Source organism: Myotis myotis, unplaced genomic scaffold, assembly GCF_014108235.1.
Source record: "Myotis myotis isolate mMyoMyo1 unplaced genomic scaffold, mMyoMyo1.p scaffold_m19_p_69, whole genome shotgun sequence".
Taxonomy (NCBI): domain Eukaryota; kingdom Metazoa; phylum Chordata; class Mammalia; order Chiroptera; family Vespertilionidae; genus Myotis; species Myotis myotis.
Genome location: NW_023416378.1, coordinates 132,698 through 150,608, shown reverse-complemented (window position 1 = coordinate 150,608; position 17,911 = coordinate 132,698).

Here is a 17,911-nt window from a genome sequence, read left to right as displayed (position 1 = left end):
TCAAAGAGTATGCATTTATTCATCAGAATAAATAGGTTTAGAAATTAGATTGGGAAGATAATTTAATGTTAGAAACATAGTAATAGGTTAATGTGTGTATATATACTTGTTTGCACTAAAAGGTTACTTTTAAGTTTATTAAACTAATGTTATAATTTGAGTTTTAGCAAATATTTTTGATTTTATAGAAAGCTTGACTATACATTAAAAATAGCCCTCTTTCCCTTTGAATAGCCTTATTCAGTTTTACAAACATCTGGGAACATACTATAGGGGAGGATTTCTCATACTCAATACTATTTTAGAACTCCCTTTGTCTATGTTTTATATGATGACTAAAGGCCCAGTGTATGAAAATTCGTGCACTCTGGAGGGTGGGGTGTCCCTCAGCCTGGCCTGCACCCTCTCACAGTCCAGGACCCCTTGGGGGATGTTCACCTGCCAACTTAGGCCTGCTCCCTTGGGGATCAGGCCTAAGCTGTCAGTCAGACGTCCTTAATCCTGCTGAGGAGGCAGAAGAGGCTCCCACCACCACTGCTGCACTTGCAGGCATCAGCCCAGCTTGTGGCTGAGCGGAGCTCCCCTTGTGGGAGTACACTGACCACCAGGGGGCAGCTTCTGCGTTGAGCATCTGCCCCCTTGTGGTCAGTGCACATCATAGTGACTGGTCATTCCCAGCTGTTCCACGGTTAGGGTCAATTTGCATATTACCCTTTTATTATATAGGATACCTAAGTGATGAAGGCATTGTGAGTTAATCTTTGAATATGCATTTGAGATACCAATATTGACTGAAAATTATTGCATATACTTCTTGAGATTTCACAGACTAACTTCTCTCAATATGAATTCTCGCTGTCAAAGCAGGGGAGGACCCAGGGCTGGGGCATCCCCAAAATTCCCACACTCATTTTGAAATCATGTCCAGTATGAATTCTAGGGCGATCATGAGAGTGAGCTGCGGCTAAAAGCATTTCCTCATTTCTTACATTCAAAGGGTCCCTGACTGCATAAGGTATATATGCTCCTTGAACTATTTCTGCACATTTTGCCCTGAAAACTTTCTCTGCAGACTAAATTTCCTGATGTTGAATAAAATCTGAATACAAGTATTTTCCACATTTATTATAATCACTAGAGGCCCAGTGCATGAAAATTCGTGCACTCGGGGCGGGGGTGGGGGTGCGGGAGTCTCTCAGCCCAGCTTGCATGGTCTCACAATCTGGGACCCCTTGGGTAGGGTCCAGTCCCATTGCAGCATGACTCTGGTTCCCTGGGCCTGTGGTCGGGGGTGGGGGGGGGGGCGGGGGCAGGTGTGGAGGGACCAAGAGGCCAGTCCAATGGCAGTATGGCTCTGGTTCCCTGGAGCCTGGGGGCTGGGGGAGGGACCCAGAGGCCAGTCTGATGGCAGCATGGCTCCATTCCCATAGCTTCCTCCTGCCACTGCGCCATGGGCAGCCAAGGCCCATAGCTCCCCCCCTCCACTGTGTGCCATGGGCCGCCAGGACCCAGGACTGACTCCCACCGCAGGCTGCTGGGACCCAGGGCTGAGTTCCACCGTGCCGGCCAGAGCCCTAGCCTGGTGTTCGGTCGTCCATCTGGACGTTTTGGTCGTGACAGACCCTGGCTCTTTATGTATTAAGATAGGATTTGATAATTTGCTAGAATGGCCCACAGAGCTCAGGGAAGCATGTACTTAGGCTCACCAGTCTATTGTAAAGAACACATCTCAGGGGCGAGGTAAGGGGGAGGGGTGCAGTGCCTCTGCGTCCACTCTGGGCACAACATCATCTTCCCTGTACCTGGGCATCATCACTAATCTAAAGGCGCTCTGAATCCCTGTTGCTTGAGGTTTTTATGGAAGGTCATTACTGAGCAATAATAGAGAAAAAGATGGGTCTCTGCCTGGCACAGGGCTCCCAAAACCTTGGCAAATGCCTAAGTGAGAAGAGCACTAGGACCATCTTTGTTCTCATGGGGTGACGCTGGGTGGCCCCTGGGTGGGGCTGGTCGCTGGAAAGAACATTCCATGACCGGAAGCCTGGGAGTGTCACCCCACCCCTATTCTCAGCCAGGGGAGAGGGGCTGGAAATGGAGCGAATGCCGGCCTTGCCTCCATGAGGAAGCTCCTAAATCCCAGGAGTAGGGGCTGCAGAGAGCTCCCAGGTCCAGGAACCAGGAGGGTGACACACCCAGCTCCACGGGGACAGAAGCTCCTGAGCTCGGGCCTCCCAGCCCTCAGCCTCTGTCGCTCTTCACCTGGCCATTCCGTGTCCTCTGTCCTGTCCTTTAATAGAGTGGTCAGTGAGCTCCCCTGGGCCTGCGAGCTGCCCCAGCAAATTAGCCCAACTAAGGAGGGGTCGTGGGAACCCTGTCAGGTCCCACAGGTGGCAACCTGGGCTGCGGGTGCCTCTGAAGCATGGCAGTTGTGTGTTGTGGGGAGCAGTCGTGTGGGACGGGAGCCTTCCCCTGGGCAATCTGACCGTCTCCAGGAAGACAGTGTCAGGACTGAGTTACAGCGCAGGACACCCCGCTGGCGCGGAGAACTGCTCCATGCGGGAAACCTCCCACATTTGGCGACCAGAAGTGAAGTGTTCTGTGTGCACAGTGGAGGAGCTGCACAGGAAAGAAAGGCACGGTAGGGGAGAACTGGGGCTTTCCCTACAGTGGGAGCCGAGTGTTTCCTTTGCTGTTACGTGGGCACAATGGGTTAAACCATTGGCAATGGAGATGGAGTCGATCCCAGCCCCTCTCCAGAGGGGCTGAACACGCCACTCCTAATCACATGGCTGCTTCCCCTGAGACCAGCCCCATTTTTAGGGGCTTCCAAAAGTCACCGCATTAACATACACTCAGCTGTTCTTACAGCAAAAGATGCTCTTTTCCCCTTTATCTCTCATAAAACCCAAATGTAACAAACAATGCTCCCATTACTTAGGACAGTAGTTCTCAACCTTCTTAATGCTGCTACCCTTTAATACAGCTCCTCATGTTGTGGTGACCCCCAACCATAAAATTATTTTCGTTGCTACTTCATAACTGTAATTTTGCTACTGTTATGAATCGTAATGTAAATATCTGATATGCAGGATGTCTTTTCATTGTTACCAGTTGAACATAATTAAAGCATATTGATTAATCACAAAAAAAATATGTAATTATATATGTGTTTTCCGATGGTCTTAGGCGACCCCTGGGAAAGGGTCGTTCGACCCCCAAAGGGGGCGTGACCCACAGGTTGAGAACCGCTGACTTAGGAGAGCACAGGGTTTTAGGAGCTCTGGCAAGGTGAGGCGATAAAGCCCAGTCATGTACTTCTTACACCTCAGTATCACAGACATTGTCTTATTTAAATCGGCATCTGTCTGGCAGCCCGGCCAAAGCGGCAGCATTCCCGGGACGCTGGCAGCACTGGGGGCAGAGAAGCAGGAAGGCTCCTGGGCTGGATTTCTCTGCGGGAGGTTATAGTCACAAACCCTGGAAACAAAGCTAAATTAAATTTCCAGATCAATAACCAAATTAAGAGTAGTCCCTACCTTTTTACAGTTTAGCAGCAGCGAGGATTAGAGCAAATCTTTACTCACTCAATGTGAACATTTGAACAAAGCTGCTACTTTGAACACTGCTGATTTTTATTTGCTTTTCCTTTTCAAAATTATCAGAGATATTTCCCCAGAAGGTCCTATACTTGAGTTGGTAAGAAGATTTTACAGACTTAAAGATATGCTTTTCTTTTAGATGAGGAGTGACTAGTCAAACAAGATTCCACCCTACTTTAATTCTCTAGCATATAACCATTTCAAAATACAAATCTGCATTTTAAACATTCTCTTTATTTTGTTACAAGTTTAAATATCTGATATGTGAAAAGTTGCAAATATTTACATTCATTGCACATCATAAATTCAGGGATTGCTTTTTCTTCGCTGTAGATAGTGATTTATTGAGCATGAAGCTAATGCCAGGGCAAGAGTTTGTGAGCAAATCTTCAGTAAATGAGGGGTTGGCAGGGTAACCAGCAAGTTTGCAGAAAAATGATAACACAACAAACGTTGTTACTTCTTAGATTCTCCATTTCTCTGATCCTCATAAGGAAAGTACAGAGAGGTGGCCTAACTGGTTTGGCTCAATGGAGAGAGTCTGTCTGCCTGCAGACTGAAGGGTCCCAAGTTTGATTCTGGTCAAGGGCATGTACCTTGGGTGTGGGCACATCCCCAGTAGGGGGTGTGCAGGAGTCAGCTAATTGATGTTTCTCTCTCATCAATGTTTCTAACTCTCTATCCCTCTCCCTTACTCTCTGTAAAAAATCAAATATATATATATATATATATATACACACACACACACACACACATATGAAAGTACAGAGAGGATAGGATGATGAGGCTTAACCAAATTTCAATATGAAAATCTTTTGCTTTATTTTCCTTCAAACCTCATGGTGCAGAGGGTACAGCTCCATGTTTGTTGTGTTATCATTTTTCTGCAAACTTGCTGGTTACCCTGCCAACCCCTCATTTACTGAAGATTTGCTCACAAACTCTTGCCCAGGCGTTAGCTTCATGCTCAATAAATCACTATCTACAGCGAAGAAAAAGCAACCCCTGAATTTTGGAAGCAAAATGAAACAAGTGAACTTGTGTGTATTCGTTTCTGAAGATCACTACAACAGCCCACCTCCAGCTTGGTGATTCGGAGCAGCAGGCATTTCAGCCCCGACAGGTCTGGAGGCCAGAAGTACAAAATCAATTTTACTGGGACCAGCGCAAGGCCGGGGGCCTCATCATCATGCTCCTTCCAGAGGCTCAAGGGAAAATCCATTCCTTGCCTCCTGTGGCTCCTGGTGGCTGTTGTCACCGCGCGGCTTGTGACTGCATCCCTTCAGTATCTGCCTCCGTAGTCACACCTTCTTCTCTTCTGCTTTCCTCTCATAAGGCATTTGTGATTGCATGCAAAGTCATCCAAACAGTCCAGGGTAATCTCCCCGTTTCACCAGCCTTAATGGTTCACACTGGACAAACCCCCATTTGCCATATAGAGTAACACTCACAGGGCTCAGGGATTAGGAGGTGGATATTTCTGGGGGCCATTATTTAGTCCACCACACTGAGTATCCAGTTGGTGTTAAAACAGACAGGGATTTCCCCAAGTTACATTAACTTGACTGTAAGGTATACTCTAAGGATAGAAAATTAAAATTAAAAAAGCCCCTTAAACTTCTCAGTAATATGTATTGTTTGTGGTAGTGTTACAGTTGTTCTGTGACTTATGTAAAGCAAATCTGTACTAATATTGGTATAACTGAGAATTTGGGTTTTCAACATGGGCCATTAGAAATAAAAATCTAAGACTGTTGAGTTAAAAGTAAAGATCTTGTTGTCCTGGATTGGAATGGAAATGTCACTTTGAACTCTCACTCTGTTTGGCAAAGGCCTAGGAACTATTTACAAGGTCTGAACACCCCTCGCACCTGGATTGTGGCCTCAGACATAGTTTCCATTAAAAGGAGCCAGGGGCTCTGTGAAGAAAGGGTTAACTCCAGGTCTGGAGCGCGAAGTGTGTATATGAGCCTGGTACACCTTATTTCAGGAAACAAAGAAGTGTCACAGATAACGAACTATGTCAAGGGTTCAGGAACCAACTGAAAAAGACTTCCACAGGTCACAGATGGGGCAATTGTGCATTCATAAGCATAATAGCAATTAATTTCAAACACATTACATAGTTTAAGTGCACGAACTCATATGACACTTAAAAAGCAAGCAAGCTTGAGTGTCTAATCCATTCATTGCTGCCATTCCTTCCTGATTCCTTTGCACACCCTGCTTTTTTGTTGAGATGAGCATCCTGTATTCCCTGAGTCTGGTGGCACAAATGCCCAATCGCGTGACCTTAAATGGCACTGCAAAGTTGTAGCTTTGAGTAACTGCTGCTCTGCCACTGCGCACTCTTTAAAATCTGTCATTAAAGGCACAAAAGGGGCTAATCCTTAGAACATTTAGCTGTAAGCAGATCATTGGTCAGCAGCCAGCGTCTGAGCCAAGGTTGTACATGTGAACGATACCTGTGCAAATCCTCTTAACCTGACTTAAAGCTGCCTTCCTCATGTTGTAAATTATTAAGCATTAACTTGCAGCCAGGTCATCTTATTTCTAGTTTTGTTATTTACAAAATTGTTTGGGTTTTTTTTTTTTTTTTGCAAAAACTCAAACTTGTAGTTTATGCCATTACAGCTGCTAATTTATGTACTTGTTAAAGGCGTCTGCTGTGTATTATAGTAATAAAAAATCATTTTGTTAGAAAAAAGCAAGCAAGCTAAATAAACAAAAACCTCATTGGCCACTTTTGGAGTATCCGAGGGAACAAACTTATTAGTTTGAAAGTTGTTAAACAAAGGAATAAATCATTCATTTATCACTTTCCCATACAAACTGTATCCCAGGGTAGCCCAATAGTTGAGGGGAAGTTTAGAAATAATTCTATTTATAAACAAACAAGGAATTACAGATTTAGCATATTACTGTTTGCAACCCTTAATGAATTAATAGATTTAGGTATTGGTCATCAATAATTGCTTAAATCACTGGAAGAGAAATCCAGACATTATATGCCTTTTGACACAAACCTCCTATGAAGTATTTTTTCCCAAAAAATTGAATTTGAAAGGGATCAAGCTTCTTGTTGATCAGTTTATAGGAAACACATGGGGCAGAAGAACATGTGAAATATCACCCAGTTAACTAGCAAAGTGCGGGCTGTGAGAAACGTCACAGCACAAGAAACATAGTTTCTCCAAGAAATGTGTTGAAAGAAATGAAAGAGAGCCCTAACTGGTTTGGCTCAGTGGATAGAGCATCGGCCTGCGGACTGAAGGGTCCCAGGTTCGATTCCGGTCAAGGGCATATACCTTGGTTGTGGGCACATCCCCAGTAGGGGGGGTGCAGGAGGCAGCTGATTGAGGTTTCTCTCTCTTTGATGTTTCTCATTCTCTATCCCTCTTCCTTCCACTCTGTAAAAAAAATCAATAAAATATATTTTTTAAAAAAGAAAGAAATGAAAGAGCAACGTTAGAGGAACCCACACATTGCAAAAGAGACAAGTGACACATCAATTAACTTCAAAGTGTGCAACTTTCCTGGCTCCTGGCTCAAATAAACTCTAAAAAATGCAAAATAAATAAATAAATATCAAACAAGCAGGGAAATGTAAACATTCAATTAAAAAATTCAATAAAGATGTTACTATGTTTAAAAAGAGTCTCCACCTTTAGAAATGTATACTGAATGTTTACAGGTAAAATAACATGACCCTGAGATTTGCTTCAAAACAGCGGGGCGCGTGTTGGAGGAAGTGTGCGGGGCGGTATCTATGTTGGAGGGAGTGTGCGGGGCGGTGTGTTGGAGGGAGTGTGCGGGGCGGGTGCGTGTTGGGGGAGGTATGTGGGGCGGTATCTATGTTGGAGGGAGTGTGCGGGGCAGGCGCGTGGGGGGGGAAGTGTGCGGGGCGGGTGCGTGTTGGGGGAGGTATGTGGGGCGGTATGTATGCTGGAGGAGGTGTGCGGGGCGGGCGCGTGTTGGGGAGGTATGTGGGGCGGTATGTATGCTGGAGGAGGTGTGCGGGGCGGGTGCGTGTTGGGGGAGGTATGTGGGGCGGTATGTATGCTGGAGGAGGTGTGCGGGGCGGGCGCGTGTGGGAGGGAGTGTGCGGGGCGGGCGCGTGTTGGGGGAAGTGTGCGGGGCGGGTGCGTGTTGGGGGAGGTATGTGGGGCGGTATGTATGCTGGAGGAGGTGTGCAGGGCGGGCGCGTGTTGGGGGAGGTATGTGGGGCGGTATGTATGCTGGAGGAGGTGTGCAGGGCGGGCGCGTGTGGGAGGGAGTGTGCGGGGCGGGCGCGTGTTGGGGAGGTATGTGGGGCGGTATGTATGCTGGAGGAGGTGTGCGGGGCGGGTGCGTGTTGGGGGAAGTATGTGGGGCGGTATGTACGCTGGAGGAGGTGTGCGGGGCGGGTGCGTGTTGGGGGAGGTATGTGGGGCGGTATGTACGCTGGAGGAGGTGTGCGGGGCGGGTGCGTGTTGGGGGAGGTATGTGGGGCGGTATGTATGCTGGAGGAGGTGTGCAGGGCGGGCGCGTGTGGGAGGGAGTGTGAGGGGCGGGCGCGTGTTGGGGGAGGTATGTGGGGCGGTATGTATGCTGGAGGAGGTGTGCAGGGCGGGCGCGTGTGGGAGGGAGTGTGCGGGGCGGGCGCGTGTGGGAGGGAGTGTGCGGGGCGGGCGCGTGTTTGGGGAGGTATGTGGGGCGGTATGTATGCTGGAGGAGGTGTGCGGGGCGGGCGCGTGTGGGGGGAAGTGTGCGGGGCGGGCGCGTGTTGGGGAGGTATGTGGGGCGGTATGTATGCTGGAGGAGGTGTGCGGGGCGGGTGCGTGTTGGGGGAGGTATGTGGGGCGGTATGTATGCTGGAGGAGGTGTGCGGGGCGGGGGCGTGTTGGGGAGGTATGTGGGGCGGTATGTATGCTGGAGGAGGTGTGCAGGGCGGGCGCGTGTGGAGGGAGTGTGCGGGGCGGGCGCGTGTTGGGGAGGTAGGTGGGGCGGTATGTATGCTGGAGGAGGTGTGCGGGGCGGGTGCGTGTTGGGGGAAGTATGTGGGGCGGTATGTACGCTGGAGGAGGTGTGCGGGGCGGGTGCGTGTTGGGGGAGGTATGTGGGGCGGTATGTATGCTGGAGGAGGTGTGCGGGGCGGGTGCGTGTTGGGGGAGGTATGTGGGGCGGTATGTATGCTGGAGGAGGTGTGCAGGGCGGGCGCGTGTGGAGGGAGTGTGCGGGGCGGGCGCGTGTTGGGGGAGGTATGTGGGGCGGTATGTATGCTGGAGGAGGTGTGCGGGGCGGGCGCGTGTGGGAGGGAGTGTGCGGGGCGGGCGCGTGTTGGGGAGGTATGTGGGGCGGTATGTATGCTGGAGGAGGTGTGCGGGGCGGGCGCGTGTGGGGGGAAGTGTGCGGGGCGGGCGCGTGTTGGGGAGGTATGTGGGGCGGTATGTATGCTGGAGGAGGTGTGCGGGGCGGGTGCGTGTTGGGGGAGGTATGTGGGGGCGGTATGTATGCTGGAGGAGGTGTGCGGGGCGGGCGCGTGTTGGGGAGGTATGTGGGGCGGTATGTATGCTGGAGGAGGTGTGCAGGGCGGGCGCGTGTGGGAGGGAGTGTGCGGGGCGGGCGCGTGTTGGGGAGGTATGTGGGGCGGTATGTATGCTGGAGGAGGTGTGCGGGGCGGGCGCGTGTTGGGGAGGTATGTGGGGCGGTATGTATGCTGGAGGAGGTGTGCGGGGCGGGTGCGTGTTGGGGGAGGTATGTGGGGCGGTATGTATGCTGGAGGAGGTGTGCAGGGCGGGCGCGTGTGGGAGGGAGTGTGCGGGGCGGGGCGTGGCAGAGCCGAGGCTGTGGAAGCGGCGCAGCAGGAACGTGAGGCTTCCTCTTTGACCAACGCAGAGGCGCCGCAACCTTCCCGGAGGGCGATGATGACGCTGCGATAAGGGCCCACGCGGTCCCTTGAGAAACCCCGGGGACAGTTGCCTTCACCCCGGAAAGCTCAGCGGCTCCCAGACGTGGGGGCGGGGGCTGCAGGCGCCCTGCCCGGAGCGCGGGCTCCTCCTGGCCTCTGGGCTGCAGAGCTGCGGTTCCGAAGGCTTCGGGATCCCCTCAGGGAGGTGGCTTCTGCACCGAAGAGCTTTGGGCAGGAGCTGCAAGTCCCCCTCCCTGCAGGCCAGGTGCTGGGCCCTCGCCGCTGCTGCTGCTGCTTCCCACGCCCGCCTCGGCGGACTGCGGGCCCCCCCCGCCCCCCCCCCGCCTCCCCCCGCCACGTGGGCGGACTGGCAGCCCCTCCGGGGCAGGAGCGGAGCATCGCTGAGAGTGGGGGTGACAGTCTCACAGTTAAGAGTGAAGAGGCCCTAGCTGGTTTGGCTCAGTGGATAGAGCGTGGGCCTGCGGACTACAGGGTCCCAGGTTCGATTCCTGGCTGTGGCTCCATCCCCAGTAGAGGGCGAGCAGGAGGCAGCTGATCAATGATTCTCATTAAAAAAAAAAAAAAAAAAAAAAAAAGTGAAAAGAGGATTCACTCCTGCTACCCTCCCTGCGCGCTTGCAAGCGACGAAGTTAGGGGGCGGGAGAGATGTGCCGATTTGACCACCCTGTTAGGAATAAAGTGTAGCTTGAATCCACGTTGCCTTTCAAGACTGGAAAATGAGTGCATGAACACCGGCGATTCCAGAAGGGGAAACCTCTCCTGGACCGCGCTCAGGACGCCCCCTCCAGTGTAACTCCCTCCAGTGTAACCCGTTGGCCACCTGCCGGCCTCCGCTCCCAGGGGCGGTGGAGGGTGGGCCCACCGCTCTCGGCCCCCAGAGGGCGCACCGCTCGCGCAGAGTTCCTGCCGCAGCGTTGGCCGCCGGCTTCCTGCACAACCTCCACCGTCCTTCCCGTCTTAACCGGATTTCTGTGTCCTTCACGTACATGCACCAAAGATCCCGTCCTGGCCGCGGGGCTCAGCGGGGTGGAGCATTTCACCAAAGGGTCGTGGGTGATTCCCGGCCAGAGCATATACCCAGGTTTCGGGTTCCTTGTCCCCTCCGGGAAGGCAGCCGTTTGATGTTTCTCTCTCTAAAATCAATAAAAACATATCCTCGGATAAGGACTTAAATTAAAAAAAAAAAAAAAAAGATCCTGCCCTAGCCAGTTTGGCTCAGTGGGCCTGTAGACTGAAGGGTCCCGGGTTCGATTCCGGTCAACAGCACATGTCACGGTTTCGGGCTCCATTCCCTGTAGGGGGCGTGCAGGAGGCAGCTGATCAATGATTCTCTCTCATCATTGATGTTTCTATTTCTCTCTCCCTCTCCCTTCCTCTCTGAAATCAATAAAAATTTTTTAAAAATATACTAATTGACTTATTTTGGGACACTGTCACTCCCCTCACCTCCCCCCTAGTACATTGCATACCGCTCAGGAGTTTTCTCGTGTTTCGTGCGCCATCTGTTATGGACCTTAGATGTCAACACACTGTCTTGTCCACTGTGGGGCGCGGCTACAGTGTCTTGGCCAGGTTTAAGCCTCAGACTAATGAAAGGACAGGGGCCTCTCACTGCCACGTGCAAGTCCCAGCTGGAGGGCAGGGCCCTCCCAGCACAATCATAGCCAACAGCTATGATTGTAAGCTTGAACCTATGGTCTGAACAGGGAGCCCCACGTGCCTTGTGATAGAGTTTAGGTGCATGTAGTTGAGTAGGGTTAAGACTCACGAGAATGCTGTAAACAATGTGATCATGCCCCTACTTTGCCTTGTGGCATCTGCTATAAAATACACGGCTTGTGGGCGCTGGCGTCTCCTCTTCAGGGAGCAGTGTCCCACTGAGACCCAGCTATTATTCTTTCCCAGCTATTATTCTTTCTGTCTTTCCTTAATCCCCCCCCACACACACACACACTCAGAAACACAGTTGGCCGTGCTGGCGCGGCACAGTCCACATCGAATGAAGTGATCTCATTGGTGGAAACCGTGCAGGTCAATCTATGAAAAACTACATAATTGCACGAACCCATAAAGCATTGCAGTTACATTGTATTTTGGTCAAATAGTCTTCAAGTTCCTGGCGCTTTTAGAAATGCCCTCTCTCAGAAAAAGGAAGGAAACCAACGAAACTGATACACTTCCGGAAGTGTTTAATGATAATTTATCAGATATTCCTAGTGAGATCGAAGATGCGGATGACTGTTTTGACGATTCCGGAGACGATTCTACTTGTTCTACTGACAGTGAAATTATTAGACCTGTAGGGAAGCGCAAGGTGGCAGTGCTTTCAAGTGATTCCGACACTGACGAAGCTACTGATAATTGCTGGTCTGAAATTGACACACCACCACGCTTACAAATGTTTGAAGGTCATGCTGGGGTCATTACATTTCCATCTCAGTGTGACTCCGTACCCTCTGTGACCAATCTCTTATTTGGTGATGAATTGTTTGAGATGTTGTGCAAAGAGCTGTCCAACTACCACGATCAAACCGCAATGAAACGCAAAACACCATCTAGAACACTAAAGTGGTCTCCGGTTACACAGAAGGACATCAAGAAATTCCTTGGCCTAATTATTCTGATAGGTCAAACAAGAAAAGATAGCTTGAAAGACTATTGGTCAACAGATCCTTTGATATGTACCCCTATATTTCCACAATGAGTCGCCATAGATTTGAGCAAATATGGACATTCTGGCATTTCAATGATAACGACAAAATGGACAGTCGCTCGGGGAGACTTTTCAAGATCCAACCTGTGCTGGATTATTTTCTGCATAAATTTCGAACAATATACAAACCAAAGCAACAGTTGTCTTTGGATGAGGGAATGATTCCATGGAGAGGACGTTTCAAATTTTGCACGTACAACCCAGCAAAAATAGCAAAATACGGTTTACTTGTTCGGATGGTGTGCGAGAGTGACACCGGCTATATCTGGAATATGGAGATATACACTGCTGAAGGAAATTGCAAGAAACTGTTCTTTCAGTCCTTGGACCCTATCTTGGCATATGGCACCATATTTACCAGGATAATTATTAAATGCTACATCTACTGCTGAATTGCTGCTACAGAACAAAACCAGAATCTGTGGGACTATTAGGGAGAGTAGAGGTTTACCGCCAAATCTGGAAATGAAAACATCAAGAATGAAGAAAGGTGACATAATATTTTCCAGAAAAGGCAATATTCTTCTCCTAGCATGGAAAGACAAGCGGTTTGTCCGAATGATATCAATGACCCATGACACTTCTGTCTCGACAACAGGAAAAAAAAAAAAGAAAAATGGGAGAGAATATTGTAAAACCTACCTGCATCAAGGAATACAATGCCCACATGAAAGGCGTTGACCGTGTGGATCAATTCCTTTCGTGTTGTTCCATTCTAAGGAAAACGATGAAATGGACCAAAAAAAAAGTAGTGCTGTACCTTATAAACTGTGGACTTTTCAATTCATTTAGAGTGTACAACGTCCTCAATCCACAAGCAAAAATGAAGTATAAACAGTTTCTGCTATCAGTGGCGAGAGACTAGATAACGGATGACAATAATGAAGACTCTCCGGAACCAGAGACAAATCTGTCCAGCCCTTCCCTTGGGGGTGCAAGGAGAGCACCTCGTAAAGATCCACCCAAAAGGTTGTCAGGTGATATGAAGCAGCATGAACCTACGTGTATTCCAGCGAGTGGAAAGAAAAAATTTCCTACGAGAGCCTGCAGAGTTTGTGCCCCCCATGGAAAAATAAGCGAATCTAGATACTTATGTAAATTTTGTTTGGTCCCTCTTCATAGAGGAAAATGTTTTACGCAGTACCATACATTAAAAAAGTACTAGGAACTTTGTTTTGTAAATAAAAATGTTATAATTATTGAAAAACAACACCTGAAGTGCATTATGATCTGTAGTTATGATTTAAAAAACGTGCAGTTTGCCCAAAAACGTGTGGTCCCTGGCGTATGTCGTAGAGATTTCTACGCGGTACGCAATGTTTTAGGAGTGTTGTTGCTTTTACTGGCCTGCTGTTCGGCGTAGCCAGCCTCCACCCATTGTTGGCAGGCAGAGGAGGCTCACTTGTGTAACGGGTTAATAGCAAATATTTTAGGCTTTGTCATCTTTGTATGGTTCACAACTTTGCCGTTATAGCAGGAAAGCAGCCATAGACAATACATACATGAATGAATGTGGCTGTGTTCCAATAAAACTAACAAATTTGAATATCATGTGTCAGGAAATATTCTTTTAATTTTTTCAATCATATAAACCTAATGTATTATACTCCAGTGTAAAATCTGATGCTCAGAATGAATATAGAATATTCCTGTTGTAGCTGTGAATGTACAGTGTAAGGAGATTACTTCTCAACCTCTGAGGATGCCTCTGATTTGGCATGACCTAAGATTTCTTCAGGAAAACACCTCTGTATGCTTGACACAGGTAACTTCATTGTGCCTCCTATCTTCTCGCTCATAAGCTACAGGGTTCCCTGAATTCTCGGAGGGGTAAGTCTACACTAGGAAGGGCTCCTTTGGGAGAGGCAATCTATCATGGGCCCTGAGCATCCCTACCTGTTCCTCCTGCTGGGTGTGCCAAGAACTGCTCTTTACCGGGGCCATTTCTCAGGCGCGTGTTTACAGCAAGGAAATACACAGGCAGTGTCTCCTGAACAAAGTGCATGCTTGCTTTCCATGCACTGTCAAAGCAGTGGTCCCCCCAGCACAGTGTCGCCTTCCTGTAATGCGGTCCTGTGCTGGAATCCAGCTAGGCCTACCTGTTACCGTCTTGTGGGGAGCTGGGGTGGGGGTGGGGCAGGCCAGGGCAATCAGCTTAAATGTGAAGTCCAGCTATGGCTTTTGTCATGAGTAATGACTTTTTTTTTTGTCTAATACCCAGGAGTCTCAGGTCTCCTGTCAGCATCCATATTATCTTTTCAGTGGGGCAAAACCCCAAACCCTTTACAGTTTGGGACAGATACGTAAAATAAGTTTTTTTCTGAGAGCACAAATTTTTTTTATTATATTGTTAAACCTCACCCAAAGATATATTTTCCATTGATCCTTAAAGTGGAAGGGGGAGAAAAAGAAAGGGATGGAGAGAGAGAGAGAGAAACATCGATGTGAGGCACACATCAATTGGTTGCCTCCTGCACTTGCCCTGACAGGGGCTGGAGATCGAACCTGCAACCCAGGTACATGCCCTTGGCCAGAATCCAACCTGCAACCCTTTGGTACATGGGGTGATGCTGTAACCCCTGAGCAATGCTGTCCAGGGCAGAGTAAGTACAATCTTGATTACTTTGCAAATGTTCCTGAAGAGATGCATCAACACTTATTGAGGGCACTGTGCTTGGTATGAGACAAAGAAATGAATGAGTCTCTCCCTTGTAGTCAGCCTAATTGCTCTGTCTCACATTCCAATCTAACTCATTAGCACGTCTTACAGACTCTGCCTTCAGAATATATCCAGCGTTGGGTCACTTCTCAACCACCAGTTTCTCTAAACTAGTGGTTCTCAACCTTGGCTGCACATTAGAATCACCTGGGAATCTTTTTAAAATCCTGATTTCTGGGCCACATCCTCCGGAAATTCTGTTTCTTTGTTACTAATGTTGTGGCCTCACCCCATATCAAAGAAAGAATTTCCGGAGGATGAGGCCCAGAAATCAGGATTTTAAAAAGATTCCCAGGTGATTCTAATGTGCAGCCAAGGTTGAGAACCATTGCAGTCTAAACCACTGAGATTGCTTCCTAACTTGTTTCCTTGCTTCTGCCCTTGAACCACTTTAGAGCATTAGAGTCACCTGGGGAGTTGAAGAAGCACTGAGATCAAGGCCCCATCCCAAATGAAATAATTCAGGGCCCTGGCATTGGTACTTTTAAAAGCTCCCCAGGACATTCTAATGTGCAGCTGAGAGTGAGACCCACTGCTGCTGACAATGAGAAGATACGAAGGGTTTTAAGCAAACCATGACATGGTCCAATGCACTACTCAACCTATACAGCTGTATGTGGTGTTAGATAGTCTCAGGTTATTTTGGCAAAAATGTGCATTGAAAAGGGTAAGATCAGGGGCAGGGTGAACACTTACCGGGCTACAAAATAATCTAATCAAGGGCTAACTAAAAGCTAGAAAAGAAGTCTGGTCAGAGTGGCTTAGTTGGCTGGGCGTTGTCCTGTGCACTGAAAGGTTGTCAGTTCAATTCCTTTTTAGGGCACGTACCTGGGTTGTGGATTCCATCCCCAGTTGGGGAATGTATAGAAGGCAACTGGTTGATGTTTCTCTCTCACATCGATGTTTTTTGCGTGCTCTCTCCCCAGTCCTCTCTAAGCATGTCCTCCAGTGAGGATTAAAAGCCAGAAGTGAAGTAGTGGCAGTGGGGATAGAGAAGGAACTGGAACATATGGGAAGTGAAACCAATAGGACTAAAATAACTATTGGTGGAGAGAGTGGCTTCTGGCCTCCCTCAGTTATGGTAAATTAAAAAAGAGGTTTGGGCCCTGACCGGTTTGGCTCAGTGGACAGAGTGCGGCCTGTGGACTCAAGGGTCCTGGATTCGATTCCGGCCAAGGGCATGTACCTTGGTTTCGGGCACATAAACAGTAGGGAGTGTGTAGGAGGCAGCTGATCGATGTTTCTAACTCTCTATCCCTTTCCCTTCCTCTCTGTAAAAAATCAATATATATTTTTTTAAAAAGGAGGTTTGGGAGTGAAACAATTCAGTTTTAGATTAAACCACTTAGGGTACTTAAGAGATAGTTCCAGGTGATCATTAACTATGGTTCTGAAACTTGGGGAAGAGCTGGTTGGAAGAACAAAATTGAAGGTAGTGCTTCCTTTGTGGCGCTGTTCACATTTAAAGATTTGAATATAAGAAACTATGGGAGGGGTGGCAAACTTTAAATGATCTAATTTCATAAAAATGTATTTTATAAATTACAGATGCATACTTTTTGTGCTCTGAATTTTCATTTAACATTTCAGTTAGAACTCAACTAAGTGCTGGAGCAATGGGTTCCAACCCTTATTCTGTTATGGGATATGTATATGTATATGTATATGTATATGTATATGTATATGTATATGTATATGTACATGTACATGTATATGTCCTCAGGCACTTCAGAATCACTTTCCTCACCCACACAGAGTATGGGGAAGCACGAGACTTTGTTGGAAGTTTGTAAGGAGGACATTCCAAGAAAAGGGAAGTGTGCAGAAGACCACCCACTCTGTTTATTGGAATCCTGACTTAGGGGAGTACTGAAGGTGGTGCCCCTAATTCAGTGATGGCGAACCTATGACACACGTGTCAGAGGTGACACGCGAACTCATTTTTTTAAATTTTTCTTTGTTAAATGGCATTTAAATATATAAAATAAATATCAAAAATATAAATCTTTGTTTTACTATGGTTGCAAATATCAAAAAATTTCTATATGTGACACAGCACCAGAGTTAAGGTTTTTCAAAATGCTGACACACCGAGCTCAAAAGGTTCGCCATCACTGCCCTAATTATTCCTTGACCTTTCCAAACAAGTCTGTGCACATGCAGACTGGTGTTTACTGGAATCCTTAATCTTTGAGAGTCCTTGCTTAAAGGACACTACAAACACATGTCCTCCCAACATTACTTACCCTACTGACTTGTTTCTAAAAGATAAACTTTATCTCAAACTGCTGCTACACTAAAAGCCTAACGAGGCAGGCAATTGAGGCTGCCTGTTCCTTTAGCCAGGTATTCCCTTAGCCCTCTCTTTCACAGCAAATGTGTTGGAGTAATTCATTCATCTGTTGCTCAGGGCCTGCTGGTCAGAGGACTCAATGCTGCTTATAAGCTTACACACATATCTATAATAAAAGCATAATATAATTAGACTGGACAGCTGAATGACCTTCTGGATTTCATTCCGGATGAAGCTGTGGCGGCAGGGGCCAAGGCAGAGGTGGTTAGGGGCGATCAGGAAGGCAGGCGAGCGGTTAGGGATGATCAGGCAGGCAGGTGAGCAATTAGGGGTGATCAGGCAGAGGGGTTAGGAGTGATCAGGCAAGCAGGTGAGTGGTTAGGGGTGATCAGGCAGGCAGGCAGAGGGGTTAGGGGGAATCAGGCAGGCAGGCAGGCCAGCAGTTAGGAGCCAGCAGACCCAGATTGCAAGAGGGATGTCCAACTGCCCGTTTAGGCCTGATCCTACCCGGAATCAGGCCTAAATGGGCAGTCAGACATGCCCCGAGGGGGACTGTGAGAGGGTGCAGGCTGGGCTGAGGGACCCCCCCACCCCCCTGCACAAATTTTGTGCACTGAGCCTCTAGTTTATACATATTACTATAGTGCACATGCTTGGCATTTTTAATGGCTCTAGT